Genomic DNA, 6,000 nt, shown 5'->3' with positions numbered 1-6,000 from the left:
ATGTTGAATGTTGTTGCAATGAATAATTGAATGTTGTTGCACGCATAATTTTGTTTTCAACAAAGAACTGGGCATCGGGCCCGACGCCCATTTCTAAAAACACTAGCATTTCAAGTGATAGAAGATTATAGGAAGATAAGAAGTCAACAGGCAATGCTCCTACAAAGCCTAAAAGAAAAACTGGGCAACAATGAAGGCGATACACCTCCTGCTAAGAAGGTAAAGACGACATATAAAAGATGTGGTGAATGCGGGGCCAAAAAAGACAGAAAAGTTTAGTTTGTCTGTGAAAAATATGAAAAACATGTACACACGGAACATATAGCATGCATTTGTCGAAAATGTGCAAATTAAAGGTAACATTTTTAATATATTTTTAAAACTATGTTTTCTCTTCCATGTTTTGTTCTTTTATATTTTATGCAGATTTAATGGTAAAAGAAAGGAGGAAATGTCATACCCAGGGCGGTTTCTTCCTTTCTTTTACCTGCACAAAATAACTCGAGCAATCCCGTTCCAAAATCCAAAATAACTCGAGCAATCCCGTTCGTTTTTCTCGCGCGAGTAATGCCAGAACTTCATAAGGAGCAGCAGCAAGAAGTGGTAGAAGAGCTTTCGTTAGGGCAGGGGGGAACAGGAAAAGAGACCCTCGTTTCCAGTAAGATTAAAAAAGTATTGGCAAAGTGGGAAGAAGCGAAAACTTTCTTTGAAGAAAATCACCCTAATAAATCAGTGTGTGCGCGCACCATGAACTTGTAAATGACAATGTAGTGTCGCATATTACAAATACCTTAAAAAGGAGGCAGAAGAAAGAGTTACTAGATAAGTTTTTGGTAAAGCAATCTGCAACTAAAAGAAAGTGATTCTGACCCTGAACCTGCTTCCAGTGGGATTAAATTCTCAAGAAGAAAGACCCTTTCTGAATCAGAGCATTAACTGGATTTTCATTATTTTCAAAGGGGAAGTTTGATTTAGATACGAGAAATTTGCTATACGAGCTCAATGCTGAAACGTATTAAATTCGTAACTCGAGCGTCCACTGTACAGCTGGTGGGGAATTCTAACACCGCGACGCCCAATTGCCGGGAAACTTTCTCTGTCACGTGGATTCAACAACCCGCAGCTCCAATACTCTCAAAACTAATTTGTGTTTTGGTGAGGAATACGGAGGGAAGAAGTTAAAGTAAAGATCAAAATCATAATAACTAGTTAATTTATACAATTAGGCAAAGCAACAAAGCTGTGTTTAGCTTAGATTTTAACCAAAACTGTGTTGATTTCAAGGGCGGACAGATACAAGTTCCTTTCCATTAGGAGTAAAGAAATTCTTCCTCGTACCAGACTACAGATGGGAGATCATTTAAAAACTGGGACATCCTTGACGCCAAAAAAGGAACAAACAGCTTATTATGGTAAATCAGGCTATTGTTGTCATCCGATAACGTACTTCCTGTAGGAAGAGAGTTCTAAAGCTATGAGTTGTTCCTAGGTTGTGTTATAGCAGTTATATACACATTTGGTGTAACCTCGTAAATATTAAATAATAAATAAATTATTCAAAATAATTTACTTTAAATCTCTTCATCTCCTCTGCAAGGAAAAAAAGAAAGAAAGAAAGAAAGAAAAACGGAACGAACAATGCAAAAATTTTTTAGAAGTTGAATTTTTCAAAGCTGATGCAGCTGCACTATTTCTGAATTAGAATTCCCCCTACGAGGGAAATATTCTGCGCATTAGGGATTTTTCTTATACTTGCCGTTTACAGTCGCAACTTTGCCAGTAGAAGTGTGAACTTTTTGTTTAGGAGCGTGCGAGTATTATTGTTTTTAATACGTTTGTCGTGCTAAATTTTATTTTAAAAAATCTGATTGTTGAATATTGCCACAATGGAGAAATATTATACTTCTGATTTATACTTCATGTGTTCATATAATATTGATTTGTTCCGGTGTTTTGTTGTGATAAATCCAATTCCTGTTATTGGTATGAATTAGATTTTTAATTAAATTATTATGCGGAAAGTTAAATTGAAATAAGTTTTTAAGAAATTAAATTTAAACGTTTTTAGTTCTTGTTTGATTTTAAGAAATTTATTACTGAATGTTTATTCCTCTAGTTAAATGTAAAATAATTAATAGAAACTCTTTTAATATCGTGAATATTTATTTTCTATTCCTAGTTTATTAGTTTGTATTTCTGCATTTCTTCTAATCAATTTGAAATATACATAACAACAATGTTATAAAATGTGAAGAAACTTTTACCAGTTAATTTAATTTGTGCAATAAAATTCCTAGCGGACTAAAATCTTTTAAGTAGGTACATAAAAAATGTGTTACTAATTTTATCTCAATGTACACTTTTTAACTTAAAATATTCTGAACTTGTTTATATTGTTTTACAAATATTCTGAAGTGGTAATACTTTTTTTTATTAATGTATAAATTGTGAACTAAACTTTTTTATTTTAAGCTGAAATTTTGGACAAAATTTTCATTTCAGTATAACATCTAAGTAAAATACTATTTCATTTAGCATGATTTCTGAGGTAACAATGCTTTATTGATTTGGATTGGTTTTTGTTTATCATTGAATGAATTTCATGTAGCATGGTCCGAGTAACACCAAGCAGTATCTAAATGCTTTGAGTGGCATGGCTGTTTTTACCTGTTCATGAAATTTATTGTTGTTTTCTATATATTGCCTTGTTATTTAAATTCGAACCCATCCCTTCGGCATGGCAGTCAGTGACGTTAACCACTATACTGGTTGGGCAGCCGTTATGAATATAACAGTAACTAACTAATTAATGCAGAAAAAGCTTCCCAAAATGAAATGAATTCGTGGCAATTTCAGGAAATGTTTTGTATTGTTAAAGCATTAAAATGACTAGTTATTAATTTCAATCCAAAACTTGAAAGATATATGCTGTTTTGCCAAATAATTGACAGTAGAGTATTTGTACCAAAATCATTGAAGGTAAAAGAAAGTAGATCATCCAAAGTACTTTAAATAAAGTTTTATAAAAGAATAAAATATCTTATGTATGCAGTAAAAATATTTACAAATTTACTATATTGCATACTTTATTAACTAGTTTACAAATTGCAGTGAAACCTTTTGTAAGCCAAAATGCTATAAAGCAATTACTATTAATTTATATGGAGGAACATTTAGGTACATTTGAAGATCTTTAAAACATAAAATTCATACCCAGGGCTGGCTGTAAGCGTAGCATCTGCTATATGTGTCAATTTTCAGAGCACCTGAGTCTAGTCATTTTCATAAATGGCTACTATATAAAGGTATTTTTCCTCTGAGTTAATATTTTTAATTTAAATGGTTACTATGCTGATTATTTAAAGTGCCAAAAATGTTGGAGCCAGACCTGATCATACCAACCATGAAAAAGCAGTTTATCTAAACAGTAACCTAAGAAACAGCTTAAGATATCATGATGTGAAGAATACATTGATATCTTATAAATGAAACTATGTTTGAGGAGTTTCCACATCCAGAACTAAAACACAGCTCTTTCTCTCGCTTACTAATTACTGCCTGAACCTGTGAAATTATACCAGCTGGATTTATTTAAAGCATTATATATATATATATATATATATTCCTTTTTCATAGCTACAATTTTGGCAGGTGCAGGTTAAAATAAGGCTGTGCATTCCCATATGTATGTTAGGTATCGCCAAGCTTGTTAGCTATTAAAGAAAATTTTAGAAAAAACAAAATAAATTGTGGACGACTAATGCACAATTTATTTTGTTTTTTTCTAAATTTTTTTATTTTTTCTCATCTGCGTAGTATGCAGTCTGCTGCTAGGTAATGGTAAACTGAAATTGGTTGTTTTAATTTCTTTTTCCTACCATTTTACTGCATATTTGAATTTAAAAATAACATTTTAATGGTGCTGTCTAATAAATAAATAACTGTAAAAGTGTTAGATTACATTCTACATTACTACCAAAAATTTTCAAAATATTTATTAATTTCCTGAATTGTACACTGGTTAGCTCAGAAGTGTTTGTGTTTACATTTATATTTCTCGAGACACTATACTCTTGGTGAAGATGTTTTGGAAAATATAAAATTATTCAGTTTTATTTATTTATTTGGTGCTTGCATATTATTCTGTCAACCATGAAAGTTGGCGGAGAACCCACCATTCATGCCTGCGGAATTCTCTAAAAACTGATGACTCTTTATTTGATAAACAGTCATTATTCGACCTTGGGTTTTTTTCAATTTATAAAAGAGCTGTCTTCAGTTTCTATTTTGTTAGGCTGTGTGGGTTTGCCAGAAGCCTTGTTTAGAATGAAACTTCCTGCAGATAATTCTTCCAATCTATTATTATTTTGTAGGCCATATTCAACTGACCATATTGTGTCTATTAATACACACTTTTTATGGTAGGCTCCAATAACTTTGAAAATAATAAACTGCATGCTGTTTCGTAGAAGTAAGATCCCAAAATTTTAATCATTTTTCTTTTTTTCCAAAATCCAAGGGAAAAATACAACAATAATAGTTAATTTATATTCTTATTCGTAAAAATAAAATGTGGCTTATTTAGAATCAGTTTGGGTTACATCAAACAAAAATGGGATGATATGAGTGTGATTTTTAAGTCACAGTTATCGATAATTGGCTTTTGCTGACAGTTTCACTGCTTCTGAGATAATATGTAAGTACCAAAACAAATTTTTTTCTCATTTATGAATATTTTGGAATGGTTGTTTGTACTGTTTTGATGGTGTTTCATATTTTTTTCTTCTGGTTTGCTATACCTGAGTAAGTTTTTTTGGTACTCTTCTTTTATTGGGACCAAATTCAGAAATGTATGGTTGTTATGTGTTCATGTTATGCATGTAGATATGTATGTCTATATCCACACACACCCATATGCACATACATACATACCCACATGCATATCTACATACATTTTTTAATCTGGTCCCTATAATAGAAGAGTAGCATTTTTTCGGTTGCTCTTGGTTTTGTTTTTAATTTTTTCACAAAAATTATTTAAAATTTAAATCAAATTTTTGCTTTTATTATGTTTTAATACTGTTTTAAATAAATTTTGTTTTGATTCCATTTCGCTGTATCTGGATGTTACTTTTGAATTTGCTTTTAATTTTAGTATTAGATTATTACCACTAAATTACATCAGCTTTCAGCACACGATTTAGCTTTCGATTTATTAGAACTTTATTTACTATTCTTACAGTTTATTAGAACATTTATTATTTATGTATATTTTTATTGTTATTATGTAGATTATTATAAATTTAAGAATTCAAATCATTAAGTATAAGTTTCAATCAGTTGTTTTTAATGTTAAATGAAACATCATAATCAACGTATATTTATGTCTTTAAACATTATCAACATATGAAAAGAAAACATACTTTAAATATTTAAAATATGAATTTGAATTATTAAATAAGGATTATATGATATATTAAAAAATAAAATGCATTCTTTAAATCTATATGTAATTTTTTTGTGCTATTCTTCTCTTGAAGCACACAGCAATTTGTTTTTGCATAAACGAAAATCGGAGAATTATAGAGACTCACCTTAATGCAACCCTCGGCAGCAGCAGCTATCTAGAAATACATTTCTTCGTTTTTCTCTTTAGAAAATTTCCGCAAAATTCTATAATATCTGCTACTGTATTCCTAAGTTGAGGCCCGAAGCAAGACCCCTGTGGGCTCATGTCATTAATGTGAAACCCGTGGGTGCTAACTTGTATTGTATCTTGCATGTATGGGTCTGTTGTTAGCTATTTGTGGAATGGATCAATTAGTGTTAATCTGGAATCTATATAGTACAACAGGACACTACAATGAATTGGGAACACCCTGTAATTTGACATATACTGTTCAAATCTTAGATATCTTTGCAATAATGAATAAATTATAATAAATAAACAAAAAACAAAATGTACTGTAACTAATATAAATGTGATTGACAAATAATGCT

At 30.7% G+C, this 6,000-nt stretch overlaps 1 protein-coding gene across 3 annotated transcripts in view; it reads left to right on the top strand.

Annotated features, from left to right (window-relative positions):
- The first annotated feature begins 1,749 nt into the window (after positions 1-1,749).
- Positions 1,750-6,000, top strand: part of LOC118184467 (serine/threonine-protein phosphatase 4 regulatory subunit 4-like) — a 197,575-nt gene continuing 193,324 nt past the window's right edge. For 2 of the 3 annotated variants that reach the window (XM_035354141.2, XM_035354139.2), the window contains exon 1: positions 1,762-1,983. The gene's annotated coding sequence lies outside the window, so the exon portion shown is untranslated. Of the gene's footprint in view, positions 1,984-6,000 lie in introns of all 3 variants that reach the window. The other variant, XM_085823948.1, reaches the window with a different exon arrangement.

This window comes from Stegodyphus dumicola, chromosome 9 (assembly GCF_044657685.1).
Source record: "Stegodyphus dumicola isolate Sdum_Otavi_A_Nest chromosome 9, ASM4465768v1".
NCBI lineage: Eukaryota > Metazoa > Arthropoda > Arachnida > Araneae > Eresidae > Stegodyphus > Stegodyphus dumicola.
The sequence above is the reverse complement of the archived record's forward strand: the minus strand, read 5'-3'. Positions and strand labels throughout refer to the sequence as shown.